The sequence below is a fragment of the Castor canadensis genome, chromosome 1 (assembly GCF_047511655.1).
Source record: "Castor canadensis chromosome 1, mCasCan1.hap1v2, whole genome shotgun sequence".
Lineage (NCBI taxonomy): Eukaryota > Metazoa > Chordata > Mammalia > Rodentia > Castoridae > Castor > Castor canadensis.
Genome location: NC_133386.1, coordinates 40,723,731 through 40,744,512, shown reverse-complemented (window position 1 = coordinate 40,744,512; position 20,782 = coordinate 40,723,731). Strand labels below are relative to the sequence as shown.

General features: G+C 36.1%; 1 protein-coding gene and 1 pseudogene across 9 annotated transcripts in view; one reads left to right on the top strand and one right to left on the bottom strand.

Moving 5' to 3' along the window:
* Window positions 1-20,782, top strand: part of Pkib (cAMP-dependent protein kinase inhibitor beta) — a 118,657-nt gene that overhangs the window by 58,522 nt on the left and 39,353 nt on the right. For 7 of the 9 annotated variants that reach the window (XM_074075356.1, XM_074075349.1, XM_074075353.1 and 4 more), the window contains exon 2: window positions 15,991-16,060. The exons of the other annotated variants lie outside the window; for them this stretch is intronic. The gene's annotated coding sequence lies outside the window, so the exon portion shown is untranslated. The remainder of the gene's footprint in view (window positions 1-15,990; window positions 16,061-20,782) is intronic. 9 annotated transcript variants of the gene reach the window in all.
* Window positions 3,150-3,456, bottom strand: LOC109701369 (ribosomal biogenesis factor-like; annotated as a pseudogene).

Sequence of the window (20,782 nt, the reverse complement as noted above, 5' to 3'; positions counted from 1 at the left end):
TCCCCACCCTGCAGGCCTGGCCTGGCACCATTATCCTCTGATCTCCATCTCCCAGTAGTCAGGATTATAGACATGACTCACCATGTCCAGCCTGTTTTATTTATTTATTTATTTATTTGTGGTTTTTTTTATTGTTTTATTATTCATATGTGCATACAAGGCTTGGGTCATTTCTCCCCCCTGCCCCCACCCCCTCCCTTACCACCCACTCTGCCCCCTCCCTTTCCCCCCCACCCCCTCCATACCTGGCAGAAACTATTTTGCCCTTATCTCCAATTCTGTTGAAGAGAGAGTATAAGCAATAACAGGAAGGAACAATTGTTTTTGCTGGTTGAGATAAGGACAGCTATACAGGGAGTTGACTCACATTAATTTCCTGTGTGTGTGTGTTACCTTTTAGGTTAATTCTTTTTGATCTAACCTTTTCTCTAGTTCCTGGTCCCCTTTTCCTATTGGCCTCAGTTGCTTTCAAGGTATCTGCTTTAGTTTCTCTGCGTTAAGGGCAACAAATGCTAGCTAATTTTTTAGGTGTCTTACCTATTTTCACCCTCCCTTGTATGCTCTCACTTTTATCATGTGCTCAAAGTGCAATCCCCTTGTTGTGTTTGCCCTTGATCTAATGTCCACATATGAGGGAGAACATACGATTTTTGGTCTTTTGGGCCAGGCTAACCTCACTCAGAATGATGTTCTCCAATTCCATCCATTTACCAGCGAATGATAACATTTCATTCTTCTTCATGGCTGCATAAAATTCCATTGTGTATGGATACCACATTTTCTTAATCCATTCGTCAGTGGTGGGGCATCTTGACTGTTTCCATAACTTGGCTATTGTGAATAGTGCTGCAATAAACATGGGTGTGCAGGTGCCTCTGGAGTAACCTGTGTCACAGTCTTTTGGGTATATCCCCAAGAGTGGTATTGCTGGATCAAATGGTAGATCGATGTCTAGCTTTTTGAGTAGCCTCCAAATTTTTTTCCAGAGTGGTTGTACTAGTTTGCATTCCCACCAACAGTGTAAGAGGGTTCCTTTTTCCCCGCATCCTCGCCAACACCTGTTGTTGGTGGTGTTGCTGATGATGGCTATTCTAACAGGGGTGAGGTGGAATCTTAGTGTGGTTTTACTTTGCATTTCCTTTATTGCTAGAGATGGTGAGCATTTTTTCATGTGTTTTTTGGGCATTTGAATTTCTTCTTTTGTGAAAGTTCTGTTTAGTTCACTTGCCCATTTCTTTATTGGTTTATTAGTTTTGGGAGAATTTAGTTTTTTAAGTTCCCTATATATTCTGGTTATCAGTCCTTGGTCTGATGTGTAGCTGTCAAATATTTTCTCCCACTCTGTGGGTGTTCTCTTCAGTTTAGAGACCATTTCTTTTGGTGAACAGAAGCTTTTAGTTTTATGAGGTCCCATTTATCTATGCTATCTCTTAGTTGCTGTGCTGCTGGGGTTTCACTGAGAAAGTTCTTACCTATACCTACTAACTCCAGAGTATTTCCTACTCTTTCCTGTATCAACTTTAGAGTTTGTGGTCTGATATTAAGATCCTTGATCCATTTTGAGTTAATATTGGTATAGGGTGATAAACATGGATCTAGTTTCAGTTTTTTGCAGACTGCTAACCAGTTTTCCCAGCAGTTTTTGTTGTAGAGGCTGCTATTTCTCCATCATATATTTTTAGCTCCTTTGTCAAAGACAAGTTGGTTATAGTTGTGTCAGCCTGTTTTATTAATTAAAAATAGTTAAAATGCAATTGATATTTTCATAAGACTTTTTTTTAATATTGAATTGGTAATTGGCTATTTAGAGAGGATTTGGTTTTAGATGAAGCTGACTTTCTACCACTCCCCTCCTCCACAGAGTAATGTCCTGTGACCTCACAGTAGTCACTTAACCTTTCAAAGTACAGTTTTTACTTCAGTAGAAAGGACAGTTGTAATAATGACTTCCATTTATTATTTATTATTGCCATGTGTTAGGTATTATACCGCCTACTTCTCAGACATTACCTACTTAATCTTCATGACATTCTACATAGAAGGAAGGAAATTTGGGCTGAAGTTACATAGCTGTGGTGTTCTAGAACCTGTCTCGCTCCAAAGCTCATGTGCACATCATCATATTATCTTTAATGTTAGAGTCTTTTCTAGATTTTATTAAAACCTTTATGACCATCTGATTACCTTTGCCCAGAGTATCCTTCATTGATAATGCTTGTCAACCAGATTCCAGAAGGTTGGCCTTAAAATACGTTGAAACTCCAGCAAGTACAGATACAGAGGAAGAGACTAATATCTAAGAGGTTAGTGCTTCATTAGGAATCGCTTAGCTAACCAGAGTGATATCTGTTCATAAGAGCATTTTGACTTACACAAAAAGGCACTAAATTCAAATATCTACTTCAAAAATAATTTTTAAAATTGGGGATATATTTTGGAGGTTTTTTGTTGCTCATTTTGTTTTTTGTCCCTCCCACCTGTGTGACTTTAGAGGTTGTCAAATCTTTGTCTGATAGGCTTGCAAGATGACAACATATTGTTGGTAGTCTTAAGCTGCTGCCTTCATGTACACATTGGCTTGCTGTCAAGATTGGGCTCCATTGAACAGGTTATCAATCTTACTAAGGCTGGAACATCTGTAGTTAGAATATAATGCTAAGAGAACATCTAAAATAAAAACCATTTTGAAAAATATGGGATCCTAACTAAAGTGGCTTCTGAAGTAGAATTTGTCAAGTTTACTTTCCCCCGTAATCACTCTTTGCTACTCCTGTGAGTTGACTTAGTAAGTCACTATTCTGTTAGTAAGATTGCTTTGTGTTAGGAAGAGCTGGGTTCAAATCTTGTCTCTGCTTGGCACTGGCTGTGTTAGAACCTCAGGCTCTTTCAGTTGTCCAATGATATTAATGTTTCTTCTTGAAGGATTTAGGAAGAATCTTTGTAAGGATTCAGAAAGAGTTTAAAGCATCTGGAAAATCAGGGTCAACCAATAATTGCTTTCCTCCTTCCTTCCCAGCAAGTTGGGATGTTCACTTTTATATCTAATACAGTTTTTATTGGATTTCATTTGTAAGCATAAGTATTTGTTTGTATACCAGATGTTAATCTACTTGTATAAAAGATTTAATTTATTGGTCTTTCAAGAGAATTATTACAACTGAGCCATTAATCTTGTAGCTTCATCAGCATTAACTGGTTCATTCTCATGATGCTGAGGAATCAGCTCTTTCTGCAGAAGTTCAAGAGAAAGGCCTTTTGAGAAGTGTGCAAGTTCTTTTTGTACGTTTCACAAAAGCTTTATTTATTCTGTTAACTTTTTCATCATCCACAATTTTTATCTGTTAAAAAACAGATAAAAATTTTATCTTCTTAAGATTTGTTTTTAGCCTTAAAGTTTTTTTGACTGGCTGTGTGAAATACATTCCGGGACTTCTCTCTTAGTTTCTTCTTGGCCATTGTTAGATCTCAACGCTTGCAACAGCCCAGGCTCCAAGTGTACTTTATTTCAATTTTATAATTAACATCAAAATTATTTTATTAACCATGATGCCTAACAGATACACCTATCAACATATTATGTGACATATGGAACACGTATGAGGTTTATAAACTGATTTCCTAGTGTTTAAGGATTATGATATAAATGAAAAGTTGCATAGGCTATGAAATTTAGTATGGTAGAAACATTTAAAATTATTGCCTTTATTGAAGCTTTGCAAGTAATCATTAAGAAGCTGTGAGTAGTTTGTAATAAACGTGAGTCTGCTGGTAGGAGTAGTGATCTTTATAGTTAGTTGGTCTGAGAAGATATCAGGTCACAGAATAACACTAAGAGCTAGAGAACCACACAAACTACACCTGTGAACATACATAGACAGAAGTGGGGGAAGCAATGGCAATTTTGCATTTGGAATCCTGAGTACCATTAAAACACACTTTCCCTACCCCCACCATTGCTCTTAGTTCATGATAAAAGCGAGAGCACACAAGGAAGTGGTGAAGATAGGTAAGACACCTAAAAAACTAGCTAGCATTTGTTGCCCTTAACACAGAGAAACTAAAGCAGATACCTTAAAGCAACTGAGGCCAATAGGAAAAGGGGACCAGGAACTAGAGAAAAGGTTAAATTTTTGGGAAGTTGTTGCTAACAGTAAAGTTCGGAGATTTCATATAAAAATCTGTCTGGCTAGAAATTCAAATGGCCAAAAAGCACATGAAAAAATGCTTACCATCTCTAGCAATAAAGGAAATGCAAATTAAAAAAACCATACTAAGATTCCACCTCACCCGTTAGAATAGCCATCATTAGCAACACCACTAGCAACAGGTATTGGCGAAGATGTAGGGGGGAAAAAGGAACCCTCTTACACTGCTGGTGGGAATATAAACTAGTAAAACCACTCTGGAAAAAAATTTGGAAGCTACTTAAAAACCTAACATTGATCTACCATATGATCCAGCAATACCACTCGTGGGGATATACCCAAAAGAATGTGACACAGGTTACTCCAGAGGCACCTGCACACCCATGTTTATTGTGGCTCTATTCACAATAGCCAAGCTATGGAAACAGCCAAGAAGCCCCACTACTGATGAATGGATTAAGAAAATGTGGTATTTATACACAATGGAATTTTATGCAGCCATGAAGAAGAACGAAATGTTACCATTTGCAGGTAAATGGATGGAATTGGAGAACATCATTTTGAGTGAGGTTAGCCCATCCCAAAAGACGAAAAATCGTATGTTCACCCTCATATGCGGACATTAGATCAAGGGCAAACACAACAATGGGATTGGACTGTGATCACATGATAGAGAGAGAGCACACAAGGGAGGTGTGAGGATAGGTAAGACACCCAAAAAACTAGATAGCATTTGTTACCCTCAATGCAGAGAAACTAAAGCAGATACTTTAAAGCAACTGAGGCCAATAGGAGAAGGGTACCAGGAACTAGAGAAAAGGTTAGTTCGAGAAGAATTAACTTAGAAGATAACACACATGTACAGGAAATCAATGCGAGTCAACTCCCTGTATAGCTATCCTCATCTCAACTAGCAAAAACCCTTGGTCCTTCCTATTATTGCTTATACTCTCTCCTCAACAAAATTAGAGATAAGGGCAGAATAGTTTTTTTTTTCTGCCAGGTAGTGAGGGGTAAGGGGGGGGGTAAGGGAGGGAGTGGGGGTGGAGGGGGGTGGGGGGAGAAGGGGGAGAGAAATGACCCAAACATTGTATGCACATATGAATGAAATAAAAATTAAAAACATCAAAAAAAAAAAAAAAGAATTAACCTAGAAGGTAACACCCACGCACAGGAAATCAATGTAAGTCAATGCCGTGTATAGCTACCCTTATCTCAACCAGCAAAAACCCTTGTTCCTTCCTATTATTGCTTATACTCTCTCTACAACAAAATTAGAAATAAGGGCAAAATAGTTTCTGCTGGGTATTGAGGGGGGGGGAGAGGGAGGGGGCGGAGTGGGTAGTAAGGGAAGGGGTGGGGGCAGGGGGGAGAAATGAACCAAGCCTTGTATGCACATATGAATAATAAAAGAAAAATGAAAAAAAAAATAAACAAAATGTTTCCTTCCCTAGGTAAAAAAAAAAAAAAGAAAAAGAAAAAGGCTTTTTCTACACTGAGCTAACTTGATGGTGCACAGCAACTTTTTTTCAGGTGTCTGTAAGCATTTATATAGGAAAGGTCATTTTAGGGCAGGCCTTCCACCCTGGTCCACTTGGAAGAAAAATAAGAAGTGTCTGATCATTATGTAAAAAAAAGTGAGGGGGCGTGGGATTCCAAAATGTGAGCCTGTATTGAAAACTTTTAAAGACAACTGATTATGAAAACTGAGGTTTTCAACAACAGTAAAAGCTACCCCCCAAATAATTAGAAAGACCATGGATAATGCAATCACCATGTGAAGGGCAAAAGGGGATTATCTCCAGACTTCTCTTCAAAGGAAAGGAAGGAAATATTAATTTCTCATGCAAAGTGAATTAGTCTGATTTATTTCAATGACAACATAATGGTTAAAAATAAATAAATAAATAATTCCTGGGATCTTCCCTGATGTCCTGTGGGCTAGAGAGAAAATAGTCTTAAAACAAAAACAAAAAACTAATGTCTTGCATTTCATTAATCTGAAGTGAAATAATGAAATGAAAACCAGAAATTTTTGGTCTGACACCTTCCTAAAAAGTGTTCCTCTGGCTCGGCCAGGTAGCGAGGGGGAACATTGGAGGGGTACTAAAATGATGCCTGAAAGTTCTGGTATGCTGACCTTCCAGTAACTGGAATGCTTTTCTCAAGTGATACAAATTCTCAGACTCTTGTCTCTTATAAGGAACTGTTAACTTCCATGTTGCCAATGTTGTATCATTTTTATTAACTTCAAAGCTTAAATGTGAAATTTAGAAAGCTATAGAAACAACAAAATTGAGGAGGCTTTTGTTTCAATTTGTCATTTTCACATGTAAGCATCAACCTCCTAGAAAAAGTGAAAAGCAGACATTTCTGCTTCTTTTTCCCTCTATTCCTCTCAACTTGTTTCTTCCTCTATTGTGGTAAAAGTAGAGAGTGGAGAATGATACAGGTACCTGTTGTTCCTTTCTCTCTTGCAATTCTGGAAATTTAAATAGAAACTAAAGCATGATTGAGATGTGGCTTACTCAGAATCCTGATGAATGCTTTTCTATTTTGAGAAATGATTGCTTTAATTTTTCACGAACTCTTTAAATGGTTTTAAGACCTTATAAACCACATCAAATTCCCTTTAAATTTGTTTGCCAGCTTGTGTCAACGTTAATTCTGTTATCCCATGTTTTTAATCATTATCCCTCTCCTATGTAAGAAATACTATTTTTTTTCTTTGCTGATTACTGCTTCTTCCTGTCTTGTGAGAACACCCGTTGGTTCAATTTTTGGCACTCAGATCTAGTCTATGATCCTATTAATTCTCACTTTTTCAACTGTCTCTAAAGTCTGAAATTTCCATTTTCTCCCTTTGTCTGAGATCCTGGCCCTTATTTCCAGCTACTCACCAAGCATGTCCCCTGGGATCTCTGAATTCTACCAGTCTCTCACTTTTTATTTTGCTTTTGGTTCCACTATTATCCCAGTTCCTGAGACATAAAATCTTGAAAATGTTTCAGCTCATTGCTCTTCTTTATTCAGTGTAGAGTAGGTCCACATTCCATGATTTTTTTCATTTTGAAATGTTATTAATATCCATATTGATTAGTTAAGACATGGGGCTGGCAGTTACAACAAAGTCCAAAAATAACAGTGAAAGAAGCACAATATAAGCTTAGTTCTGTTTTATGTACAGTTCCCATAGGTGGCATAGTGGTCAGGTCGTGTTAAGGATGGAGTCTCCTTTTGTCTTGTTCATGGCAGAAAAGAGCAAATAGCAGGGAGGGAGAGGCTACTTTCTTTTCTTTCAGAGTGTATTCTAGACGTGGAATGTATCACTATTGCTCGTAACTCATGCTTAATGACAAATTCACCAGTATGACCATACCTAGACCATCAGAGGCTTGGTAATATCATCTTTAGCTGTACACCATGCCCAAAGAGGAAGGGGAGAAGAGCTATTGGCAGCATTGTCTGTCCTTCCTAACTCTAATTTCGCTATCTTCACTATTCAGTCAATCTTTTTGTCCATTACTAAGATTACTTCTAAATATTTTTGGCTTGATTTGCTGTTCTGTTACTGTCAATCTACCCATTCTTAAGAACCACATTTTTTTTTTTTAAATTGAGACTGGTTAAACCTTTGCTCAGCAGCCCATAGCATATAAGGTTTCTGTTTCAAAGCTCTTTTTAATCTGGTCCTAGTCTAATTGGTTCCAGCGTTTTTTCAACTTTCATTAATTTGTGTATTCACGAGTAAAACTGTGTTGAGTACCTAACAGATTTACTCATTTTCCTAAGGTAGTCTATTTGCGTAAATGAATGCACATGCTTTATTTGTTACTATGATTCACCTCTTTGATGGCCATTCCTATCATTGTCATGCTTGAGAGCTTAAATACATCTTAAGAGCAGCCTTTTAAAACTAGGTCTTACAGTTGAAGTGGCTAATTTGCTTTATAGAGTTCAGTGGACGTTCACCTGCCACATTTCAGCTTTCATGTATTTGAGAACAATGATTTGCTTTTAAAATCAAAACAAAAAAGGAGAAGAATACATATTTAAACAGCTATAACTATGTGAATTGTAAAATAGTCAAATGTAAGCTTAGATCAAATCTTTTTTGGTTCTTTTTTGAGACAGTCTTGCTATGTAGCTTAGACTGGCCTCACACTCACGATCTTACCTGCCTTTGCCTCTCAAGTGCTGAGCGTGGAGGTGTACTCTGCCATACTTGGTCTAGAACAGTGTTGACTCGTATTACAGTTAATCTTGTTGCTTATTTGCTCCAAAACAATTTAATCTAATCCTCAGTCATACAAACTGATGTGTAAAGGTCTTTATAGCAGCATACTTCTTTGACTGGTTTGTCCCCACAAAAACATTTTATGAGATAGAAATTTACATAACTAGCCTGTCACAATTTTTATACTTGCATTTAATTTTTCAGAGAAGTTGCTGAACAAGGTGAGATATGTGAGTCTACTATGTAAGTTTAAGATGAAATATGTCCTTAAAATTGTAATTTTTTGTTCATCATGGATTTTTTTCACAAGTTTTGATTTTAAAGCATATTACATTAACATATTAATCTGGCTTTCTGAAGTTTTGAGTCCCCCTGAAATTTTGTGTTGGAGATGTGATGGATCCTTCTTCTTTATGCACCTTATTTGTGTATCGACATGGCTGGTTGCTTGAGTAATTGAAACCTTCAAATTAGAAAACATTTATTTGGAAGAGTGTGTTAGTCAGTCAGCTGTCATTTCTATAACAAAATAACTGACACAATCAACTTAAAAAGTGGAAAGGTTTGTTTGGGCTCAATTTTGGAGATTTCCATCCATCATTGATCAGTTTATTGCTTTTGGCCTGTGGTAAAACATGTACATCATGGCAGTGCGTATAAGAGGAATCTTGCTCACTTTATGGTTGTCAGAAAATGAAGGAAATAGACAAGAAACTGGAGTCCCATTCTAGCCTTCAAGGGGGTGTATCACATGATCTAACTTCCTCCCATAGGCCTTACCTCTTAAAGGTTCCACTACTTCCCAATAATGTCATGGCTAGAGACGAAGTCTTTAACACATGGGCCTTTGGGGGACACTTATCCAGATCACAGTAAAGAGAAAATGACTATTGTTTTACCAAATCCTAGAAACAAAAATTCCCTTAAACCCTGCCTCCTCATGATTTATGTATTTCAATTGAGATCAGACCAGAATACATAGGGAAAGCCAGTCCTTGACAAGTCAGGGGCACCAAAAAAGGAAGCTGAACAAGCAGCCAGAACGAATTCATCCAGTAACTTTATTGCTTTGTGTCATGAACTGGTGTCTTGTTCCACCTGTAACCTGGTGGCATCATCTCTTAAAAAGTCATTGTGGCCATGTAGTTTTTAAACTGAAACCCTGCTGGGAGGATGTGAAGAAGAGGGAGGCAGAGCAGGTAGAACCTCAGGCTTTGAAGTCTGCGGTACCCAGAAAAGTTCTTGTATCTATGGTATATTTTGGCCTTCTTCCAAAGAGTTCATTTGAAAAGAAAACATTCCTAAGCTAAAAACAAAAATAATTTGAAAACCACTGGTGTGGATGACATTCAAGGTCCTGCTATTTACAGTTCTGAGGGTGATGGATTTCTGCTGATTTCACTCACACTTTGATCTGCTCCTGCTGCAAGGGGTGCAATTCATCTTGGTGAGACCACTGGCTCTACTGCCTTGTTATCTTTTAGGTGCCACAAATTACACCAAGTTCAGATGTAATGTAGTTCCGGGAGAGATTATGCAGAGGGAATTAGACTTTGGGAGGTAGTCATGTCTTGCAAATTCTAAATCCCATGTAGAAGTTCAGGAAGAACATTAAAACAAGTAATTATATTTATTTTATGTTCTATTTTGTTAAAGAATTTAATGTATTTAATAATTATAATTCACCAATAAGATATTAGTGTATTAGTACAGTAATTGTTATAATTTACAAAAATAAATATGTGTACATGCAAAAATTTTGTTTTCTGGGGTATGCTGTTACTCTTTTTTTGCATTTCTACTAACATATATTAGTTAAATGGGGTTTCATTGTGATATTTCCACACCTGCATGTAAAGGACTTTGTACTTCTTATCCCTCCTCCCCCTACTTTTAAAATAATTTTAGCAGGTTTCTTTATTCTACTGTCATATATATTTATAAAGTACCTCAATCAAATTCACCCCACTTTACCCTCTTCTTTTGCCTTTCCTTCTGGCTCTGGTTCCCACCCTCAAGCAGAACCTATTTTACATTCCTGTCATTCATTCCCAAAGACTCCATTCTGCAGTTGAGAGAGAACATGTGATATTTGTCTTCCTTGATCTGGCTTATTTCAATTAACATCATGATATCTAGTTCCTTCCATTTTCGTATAAATGATGTAATTTCATTCTTCTTTATGTCTGACTAATACTCCATTGTGTGTGTGATTATATATATATATATATATCTCCCGTTTTCTTCATACATTCACCAGTAGATTTGGTGGTAATGAATAGTGCTACAATACGTGAGTGTGAAGGTATCTGAACTGTATGTTGACTTACCTTCCTTCAGCTGTATGCCCAGGAGTGATATCACTGGATCATACTATAGTCCTATTTTTAGTTTTTAAAGCGCCTCCATACTCATTTCCACAATGGCTGTGCCAGTTTACATTCCCACCAACAGTGTGAAAGTTACCTTTTTCCTAGCATCCTCACCAGCACTTGTCGTTATTTGTTTTCTTGATGATAACCATTCTGATTGGGATGAGATACAATCTTAGTGTCATTTTGATTTGTATTTCTTGTCTACGGCCATACCACCCTGAACATGACTGATCTCATCTGATTTGTATTTCTTTTATGACTAAGTATGCAGAACGTTTCTTCATGTATTTATTAGCCATTGTACTTCTTTTGAGAACTGTGTTCAGTTTGGTTTTTTTTTTATTGTTTTTTGGTAGTACTGGGGTTTGAACTCAGAGCCTCATGCTTGCTAGGCAGACTCGCTACCACTTGAGCCACTCCCCTAGCTGTGTTCAGTTTGTTAGCCCATTAATTAACTGTATTATTTTTTCCTTTATTGTTTAATTTTTGGAGCTCTTTATATACTCTAGATATTAATACTTTATCTGATGAATAACTGGCAAAGATTTCTCCCCTTCTGTAGGTTTTCTTTTGATTCTGGTAATCATTTCTTTTTCCATGCAGAAACTTTTTAATTTAGTCCAATCCTATTTTTTAATTCTTGTTCATATTTACTGAGCAATTGGGTTTCTGTTCAGAAAAGCTTTATCTATGCCTATATCTTTAAGGGTTTTCTCTGTATTTTTCTCTAACAATTTCAAATCATCAAGTCATACATTAAGGTCTTTGATTCTTTTTGAATTAATTTTGTATACGGTGGGACATAGGGACCAGTTTTCAATCTTGTATATGTGAATATGCAGTTTTTCCAACACCATTTGTTGAAGAAATTGTCTTTTCTCCAACATAGGGTTTTGGCACCTTTGTTGAAAATCAGATGGCTGTAGCTGTGTGGGCTTCTTTCTGGATCTTCTATTCTATTCCACTGATCTGTTTTTGTGGCAGTACCATGCTGTTTGTTTGTTTGTTTGTTTTTAACTACAGCTTTGTAGTATAATTTAAAGTCAGGTATTGTCATTATCTCCAGCATTGCTCTTTTTGCTCAGGATTGCTTTGGCTATTTGGGGTCTTTTGTGATTTTTCTATTCCTGTGAAAAATGACGTTGGAGTTCTGATGGGAATTGCATTGAGTCTGCAACTTGCTTTTACTAGTGTGGCCATTTTCACAGTATTAATTCTGCAGACTGATGAACATGGAAGTTTTTTCCATCTTCTAGTGTCTTCTTCAATTTTTTTATAGTTTCTTTTTTCAGTATTTTATAGTTTTCATTGTAGAAGTCTTTCACCTTCTTAGTAACATTTATTCTTAGGTGTTAATTATTCTTAGGCTATTGTGAATGGCATTGTTTTTACTAATTTGATACATAGAAAAGTTATTGGTTTTTTATGTTGATTTTATAACTTGCTACTTTGACAAAAGGGTTTATCAGATCTAAGTAAGTTTTTTGGTGGAGCCTTCAGTGTCTTCTAAATATGGGATCATATCATCTACAAATAGGGATAATTTGACTTTTTCCTTTTTTGTTTGTATACTTGTTTTTTCTCTTGCTATATTTCTCTAGCTAAGAATTCTAGCACTGTACTGAGTAAGAATGGAGAGAGTGGGTGCTCTTCTCTCTTCCTAACTACAGCAAATGGTTTCAGTTTCTCTCCATTTAGGACAATATTAGCCATAGGTTTATTGTATATAGTCTTTATTATGTTGAGGTTTGTTCTTTTTATTCTTACTTTCTTTAAGGCTTTTATTATGAAGAGATGTTGAATTTTGTCAAAGACATTTTCTATACCTGTTTAGATGAACATATGATTTTTGGTTTTTTTTTTCTGTTTATGTGTTGTATGTTTATTGATTTGTGTATGTTGAGCCATCCTTGCATCCCTGGAGTGAAACCAACTTGATCATGGTATATAATCTTTTTTTTTATTGTTGTATTTGGGGATACATTGTGGCATTTACAAAAGTTCTTACAATATATCAAATATATCATACTTGAATTCACGCCCTCCATCATTCTCCTTTATCTTCCCTTCCTCCCATTCCTGGGAGTTCTCATTTTTCCATTTACATATATGTGTACATATATGTGTACACATATTCACCATCCTACACCATTTCTGTATCATCTTTTTAATGTGTGTTGAATTCAGTTTGCAGGTATTTTATTGAGAATTTTTTACATTTATGTTCATCAGAGAAATTGGTCTATAATTTTCTGTGTTTTTTCATACTTTTATTCAGTTTTGGTATTGGGACAATAGTGGACTCATAAAAAGTGTCTGGAAGTGTTCCTGCTCTTTATGGAATAGTTTGGGGAGCACTGGTGTTAGTTTTTCTTTAAAAGTCTAGTAAAATCCATCAGGTCCTGGGCTTTTCTTTGTCAAAAACTTCTCAGGAATAATTGTACTTTTGTTAGTAAAATATTTGATAATAAGTTAAAGGTTGAGTGGAGACTGAGTCTCTTAACTTATTATATATTTGTGGTTAGCATGTCCTTGGTAAATTTGAATTTTGATGTATGTGAGAGTCAAAATAATGGATGGAAAACCATTGTCAAAGTCTATTCAGTAAGTTTGTTTGAATGTAACATAAATTAAAAAGTAGTAGAGGGAGAAATAACTATTTCACACCTGTTTGTTTCTTTTTTGGTTCTCTTGAAATGGGCAAAAATAGTTGGAAATTTTTTAAAACAAAAATTTAATCACTGATGTTATAAAAATTTTGAAAGCACATTTTAAAGGTGCAAACACCAATGCTAAGTTTACTCTAACTTTATAATGAATTCCTGTTTATATTTTCTACTAGATCTTTGCCAAGAACAGTATACTAGTGGTTGAAAAATTTGGAACTACAAGAGTTTGTTTTGCTTCATACACTGTTGGTGGGATATAAATTAGTACTGTTGGTGGGATATAAATTAGTACAACTAAAAAAACTAAAAATAAAATTGCTATATGATCCAGCAATATCACTCTTAGGGATATACCTAAAGAAATGTAATTCAGGTTATAATAAAGGCAAGCATTATTCACAATAACTATGCTATGGAAACAGCCAAGATGCCACAGTACTGATGAATGGATTTAGAAAATGTTATTTTTGTATACAATGGAATTTTATTCAGCCTTAAAGAAGAATGGCATTTTGTCATTTGCAAGTAAATGGATGGAACTGGAGAACACCATCTTAAGTGAATGTAGCCTGGCTCAGAAAGCCAAAGGCTGCATGTTTTCTCTCATATGTGGAATATAGATCTAATACAAATATAAGCAATATTATGAAAAACAGGCCATGCCTACAGGAGTTCACATACAAGATGTGTGGCGGAGGGGTAATAAAAAGGAAGTTAAGAAGGTAAATATGGTTGATGTACTTCCTATACAAGAATGAATATAGAATTTTAAACCTGTTGAAATCACCATACAAAGGGGAGTAGGGTAAAAAGAAGAAAAATAGAGGAGATGAACCAATTCAGGCTATAATAACTATGTACATGGAAATGTCACAAGAAAACTCCTTGTATAGCTATCTTAAACAAACAAAAATGTTACTTTTTTGCTTTTTACAAAATCAGAGAACAGGAGGACAGAACAGGTCCTGCCTCAGGGGTACATGTTTGCATTACATTAATATAATATAAAACAGAAGTTTATAAATTTTTTTTATTAGTACTTCTTATATGACTATTTCGCCACTTATTTTTCTCTTCCTCTACTCAGTTCCTTATATTCAATCTATAGATATGACTCAATTGAAGGGAAACAGTCCCGAATTAAGAATTAGGGTAATAGCAAAACCATATGGGAAGTTGGATATAGGAACAAGGTCAAAGAATGTCTTATTTTAACTTTAAAATTCTTTCAAGGTAATAAAATATGCAATCAGGCAGCTGTAAGTCTGAAAAGTACTTCATGCACCTTGACATTCAACAAATTATTTATTGCACTCCTCCTACCATCTGTGAAACACTGTGCTAGGGTAAGACAAATGAGTCACAATCCATGCCCTCAAAAGGCTTTGAAAAAACCATGCATGAGACAGGAAGGCAGAGGCTAATCAGAAATTTATAATGCAATCAGAGTGTTTCTACCTAGCCTGAGGGTGGCATAGAAAGCTTCTGGTAAAGGGGTGCCCATGTTGACCTAGAATGGATGAATAGATGTTACCAAGGGGTGAGAAGGGTTTGAGCACAAAGACTCTCACCATGGTGCCAATATAAACAAGGTGCAGATGTTTCATTGACCATGTGCAATTTCAGAGCTTTAGTGCATTCTGGGCATAGGTGAAAAGGAAAGGGAAGAGGTAAACTGGGGCTAGCTCCTAGAGGGCAACTTGTACCATCCTATAGGTGATAGGAAGCCTGAGAAGGATTCATCATAGAATAACCATGAGCAGATTTACTAATTCCACATGACATTCATGTAAAGAATTGATTTGTAGGGAGTAAGCATGTGTACAAAAAGAGGGTGCTGTTGTTACAGTCCAGGAAGAGAGAAGGGCAGCCTGAACTAGGACAGTGGTAGTGTGGTGGAGGGAATTTTGTATAGACCATTATTGCTATGAGTGACTAATGTAAATACTGATGAGTCATAATCTTTCTTGCATCAGGTGGTAAACCCTGAGATATAGGACTCATCCCACAGCAATTGTATGCAAGTAGCTTATTTTCATTTTTAGGAGCAAGATGGTTAGATGCCTTCTACATGGTTTTCATTTAGGTTCTGGGAATATTGGTACAATATCTCAGGAAACTCATGAAAGGTGCAGAATATTCTCTAAGGTAACATTCTGGAAGTGTGATGTGTTTCTACAACCTCTCAAAGGTATAGTGTACCAAGTATTTCCTTGCAGTGTTCTTTCTGTGCACATATGCAGAAATATTTGCTGCAATAACCAGTTCTTTTTGTGGGATGATTTTCTTAACCTGCCATTTATCTGTACTGATAACAGTAGATTTTGTACCTGGATATCCTAAGTGATAACATTTGATGTTGGAAATGAAGCCCTTAAGAGTTTTAGTAGAAATTTTTTTCTTCAAATTAGAGGTTTTGCTGTTCCCAAGAAAGTCAGGCAAGATGGTGTTCACCAGTTTTAACTGAATTTCAAAAATATCCCAAATATCCTAAACTTTGGTTATTTAACTGGATATTTTCTGATTTTTCATAGTGTTCTCTTCTTTTTCTTTTTAATTTGCAGGGAAGTAAGTTTATCAGAGTTTCTTCCTAAACCTGCCTTAGAAACCACAGCATATTTTAACCAGAGATTTGTAAGTATCTTTTTTTTCTTTATTTAGGAAATTAGATATTCTTTTTGTGGAAGAAATGGCTCCTTCAGTTGACCAAATATAGCTAAATATAATTTGAATTGGTATGCAAAATTTGAAAAATGTACCACTCCTCAAAAAACTGAAGGAAAACAAAACTTCATCAAAAAACCGAAGGAAACCAAAACTTCATCAAAAAACCCTTATTGCCATATCTATTTATAGATAGTGACTATTTGATTTATTCTTTGGAAATTTCTCTTTCTTGATGTCATTTTCATTATTTTTTTTTCTTATGTGAAAATACCACTGTCCACATATTTTAGAAAGTTTGCAACATTGGTGGGAAAGAAGATAAAAAGGATCAGTAGGGCCTGACCACAGTAGAGGTAGAGGGAAGCATTTGTGTTCTTTTAAAAGTTATGTGACTTTGAATAACTTTGTGTTTTCCATTAGTAACACTTTTAGTGAGGGTTTTTTTTTTTAATTATAGCTAGGTCTCATATTCTTTCTTGTGTCATCTTTCTTGCTATAGTTCATCCCATTTCACCAGATTTATGAAATACCTATTGTTGGACCATAATAATACTGGTCAGCTCAGGAATAAGGAATCTGGAGACACTTCTTATTTCACCTAATCAGGAGTTTAAACCAAGTGTATATTTTCGCAAACAGATTCCTTATTAGGTGAATTTAGAGGAAACAGCATAAGAAAAACAAAGAAACAAAAACTTTGCCCTAGAATATATCTGTAGTATTAGGATTTTCATATTTTTATAGTTAATTCCCAGAAGAAAAACTTCACATGTAATGAAGACCTGTTATGGCACTAAAATGATCAGCAGACTAAGTTTTAGAGCTCAGGGTCAAAGGCCCGTGGCGTAAAGACAGATCAGAAAAACAAAGTCATGTAATAAAGTGGACCATTCTGGACTGTGCACTTCTGGGCTTTTCACCTATAAATATTTGTGCTTGAAGGTTGTTGACTTAAAATTATGACTACTTTGGATCATTTTATGATTCTAGGAAATCCCCGAAACATTGTTGATTAGTAGTTGATAGTCATTTTATCATGGTTAATCTGTGATTGCTATAGTGACATTAATATTTGTGTATTAGCTAATAAAACCAGCCAGCAATAACCGAGATCATTTTCTAACTTGTTACATCTGATAAGATCTCAGCAAATTGTTTAATTAAAAGGTGTATTCAACTCTTAATTACATACTCAGTAGCAATACAGGCTGTTCCTAGCTATGTTGCATTCGTTTTCAACTCTAATACAACCATTTTAATCATAAGGTCTTGGGCAAATTATGTGAACTTTTTAATGCTTTAGTATGTCAGGAAAATGAGGGTAACAATGCTTATATCACAGGCTTGCTGTAAGGGATTGAGTAAAATGGTGAAACAATGAATATAATTAATAATGACAGCTATACTTTAATAATCATTTCTTATATTTTCTTTATTGTTTTATAGATCTTGAGATTTTATCCACATCATGATTTCATTAGTAATCACTTATAAGTTATTTTATGGAGAAGTTGGTATTTATAAAATCACTGATCTTGGCCACACTCCCTGCTGTTTTCAGCAAGTGTATGAGGTAGTTCACATGAAAGTGATCTATAGGCTATCCTTTGAGAAACATGAGATTTCTTTTAAAGATGATTGCCCAACCTAGTTGACTACTAGAATCAAAAAACTTTGCAAAAAAAATACATATTCATAGGACTCCACCTTGGAGATTGTGATTCAGCATATTGGAGCAAGGCTTTGTAATTTATAGTTTCAAAATACTGCTTTGCTGATTCTGGCATTTGCAAACCACTCCTTTACAGTCTCTTTGTGTCTCTAATTTTTTAACAGTGAAGCTGGCTGTGTTTGCTATATGTGGATAAAAAGATATAGTCATGACTGTGTGCTTTGGAGTTTGATCAAGTTACAGTCGTGAAAAGAATGGGTTTGGAGGCCTGCATTGCACAATTAACTAGCTTGACAGTCTCCTTACTGTACCATCACTGCTTAGCTGCTTTAAGTAAACCCAGGTGTCACGCCTATACGTGGCAGACTTTCTCAGTCAGAATGGACTGTTGATGATCATCTAGTTCAAGATTCCTATTTCACAGAGGAGGAAAGTAAATTTTGAGATTTCCACAAAGCCACGGGACAAGGCCAGGATTAACAACTGGATTTCTGCTACAAACTCAGCTCTACCTCCATCATAATTGGCTGACTCTGAGTCTGCTCATAACTGGGAAACCAGTTTCTCTAGTGCTGATTTAGGCCAGTAGGTGAGCAGGTAGAAAGCTCTGAGTCAGCTTTCTTACTTAACTGTCCAGCTGCCTTTTTGAAAGTGAGAATGTCTTCCTTTCCAGCTCCAGTTTGGCACGAAGGTCACTGAGGGACGGCAGATGCTTACGAGGAGAGGCAGCATCTCCATCTTTCCCATTGCCTTCTTGCCTCTTTACCTTAGCCTGAGCAGTGCAGTGCCTTTTCTCAAACTCCATGTCTGTGCTATTCATGGAGAAAGAAAATCCAGAAGGATCAAGTTTCTAAAGGAAGAAGAGCACTAGAGAAGGAGCTCCTCGACATTAACTGATCATACACATGCTGGTAGCATCACATGCAGTGTCATACTTACTCTTCTCCACTGTGGAAGGTGCTATTATGTGAAATCCAAAGATGTGGAAGCCAAGGCTGAGAGAGCTTGCGTGCCTTGCATAAGGTCCCCTAGCTAATATGTAATGCAGTCTGAAGATCAGACCAGAGTTCTAAACCAGAAAGATTCTTTTACAAAGCCCAGGTAGTTCTTTTCTTTTTTTTTGCTTTCTTTCTAGCTTGGCCACATACAATTCTGTGAAAATTGGCCATCACTTGGAAGACCGTAATTGCCTCTGAACTCATTTCTCAAGCCTACTTTTCCTCTTTCTCAGTGTGTTCCATTTGCTGTAGCCAGAGTGACCTGTCTAAAATTCAATTTCAACTGTCATAGAAATCAATGACTGTTGCATAGAATCAATGACTTCTGTTGTTATTAGAATAAACCAAATCCTTAACAATTGAGTGATGTGGTCCCTACTAACCTAAGCTCTTCATTGCGTGCCATTGTTGCCTTCTTCCTTGTGCACTGGCCACACCAGCCTGCCTTCAGTCCCTGATATGTGTTGTGCACTTCTGCATGAAAATACTCATTTTCTACCTGTATGCCAGCTGTAACTTACTTGTTTTTTTTTAAAGGATGACACTCTTTATTGTCAGACACGATTTATATCTCACTTCTCCAGATGTTGCTTTTCTGTCATTTGTTCATTAGCTAAAGATAAGGCACGTGTTTAAACTTAATGAGTTTTAAAATACTTATTCTAGGAGGGGATGGAGATGTAACTCAGTAGTAAAGCACTTGCTTAGCACGTCCAAGGCCCTAGATTTCATCCCCAACACACACACACACACACATACACATACCACACACCACATACACATATACCACACACACACACATACCACACACACACACCACACACACACACACATACCACACACACACATATACCAAACACATACACACACACATATACCAAATACATACATATACACACCACATACACACACACCACACACACACGCATACCACACACACACACATACCACACACACACACACCACACACACACCCCTCCCCACATATACACACTACACACACACACACACACAGACAACAAAGGAGTGGACATAAGTATTTTTTAGATGTTTTTTAAACAACCAGAGAAATGTTTTCTCTTCTGCAGTTTTGTCCTTAGCTGATCTGAGGTCAGGGATTGCAGGGTGAGAATATGAAGGCAATAAGCTGAGTTCCAAGGAGGAAGATGAAAAGAGAACTTATGGTTTTAACTACGTATCACATTCTTACTTCCCCCTTTTAAAGAAGCACATAGTCTCCCTCTATTTTCTTCCTGGAACATATTTAAAAGGTCAAGCTTACTTTTATTCCTTTATATCTCAGCTCATACTATCAATGAGTGAGATCTTGATGTATACGTAGCAGCTTGTAATTTTTTACCTAAGGCTTACCACAGTTTGTAATCATATATGGATTTGCGTTGATTATTTTTTGTTATTTGCCTATTAGATTACATAAAAACTATTATAAAACTGTCTTGCCAGGCATAAACTTGACACTCAACAGATATCTTGCAAGTGATTAATAAATTCATAAGTGAATGAAAGTAGATTAGCTAACTAATATTTGATAATTTGTTTGATAAATTACTGTTTAGAATTGAAAAGAAGCTTTTATTCCTGTAAAAAACTGAGTTTCAGTCATCTATAATATTGTTTTTTAATGCCCAAATGATGTAATATTTTCCTTAATGTTACATTGTAATTTCTTTTTCCTTTCTGAAGTAAGTTTTGTTGAATAAATGAAGCTCATTCAAATAGCATAGAGGTCATTACCAAATTGACTTTTTCTTTTCATTAAACCAATTAAACCAAAGCAATTAAAACTTGGAAATGGCAGCAATAAAAGAACAATATATCACCATTTAGTGCACCAGTGAAGGAAGGGAATGCGTCATAATTTGTTTTTAAATGTCACATCTTTATTGCACTTACTAATTAAAATGAGGCTTTTCTATCCCAGCCCCACTGAAAAAAATTTAGAATTTTTAAGAGCTATGTATTAATCAGGGTTCTCCAGAGAGAGCCAGACCCAAAGTG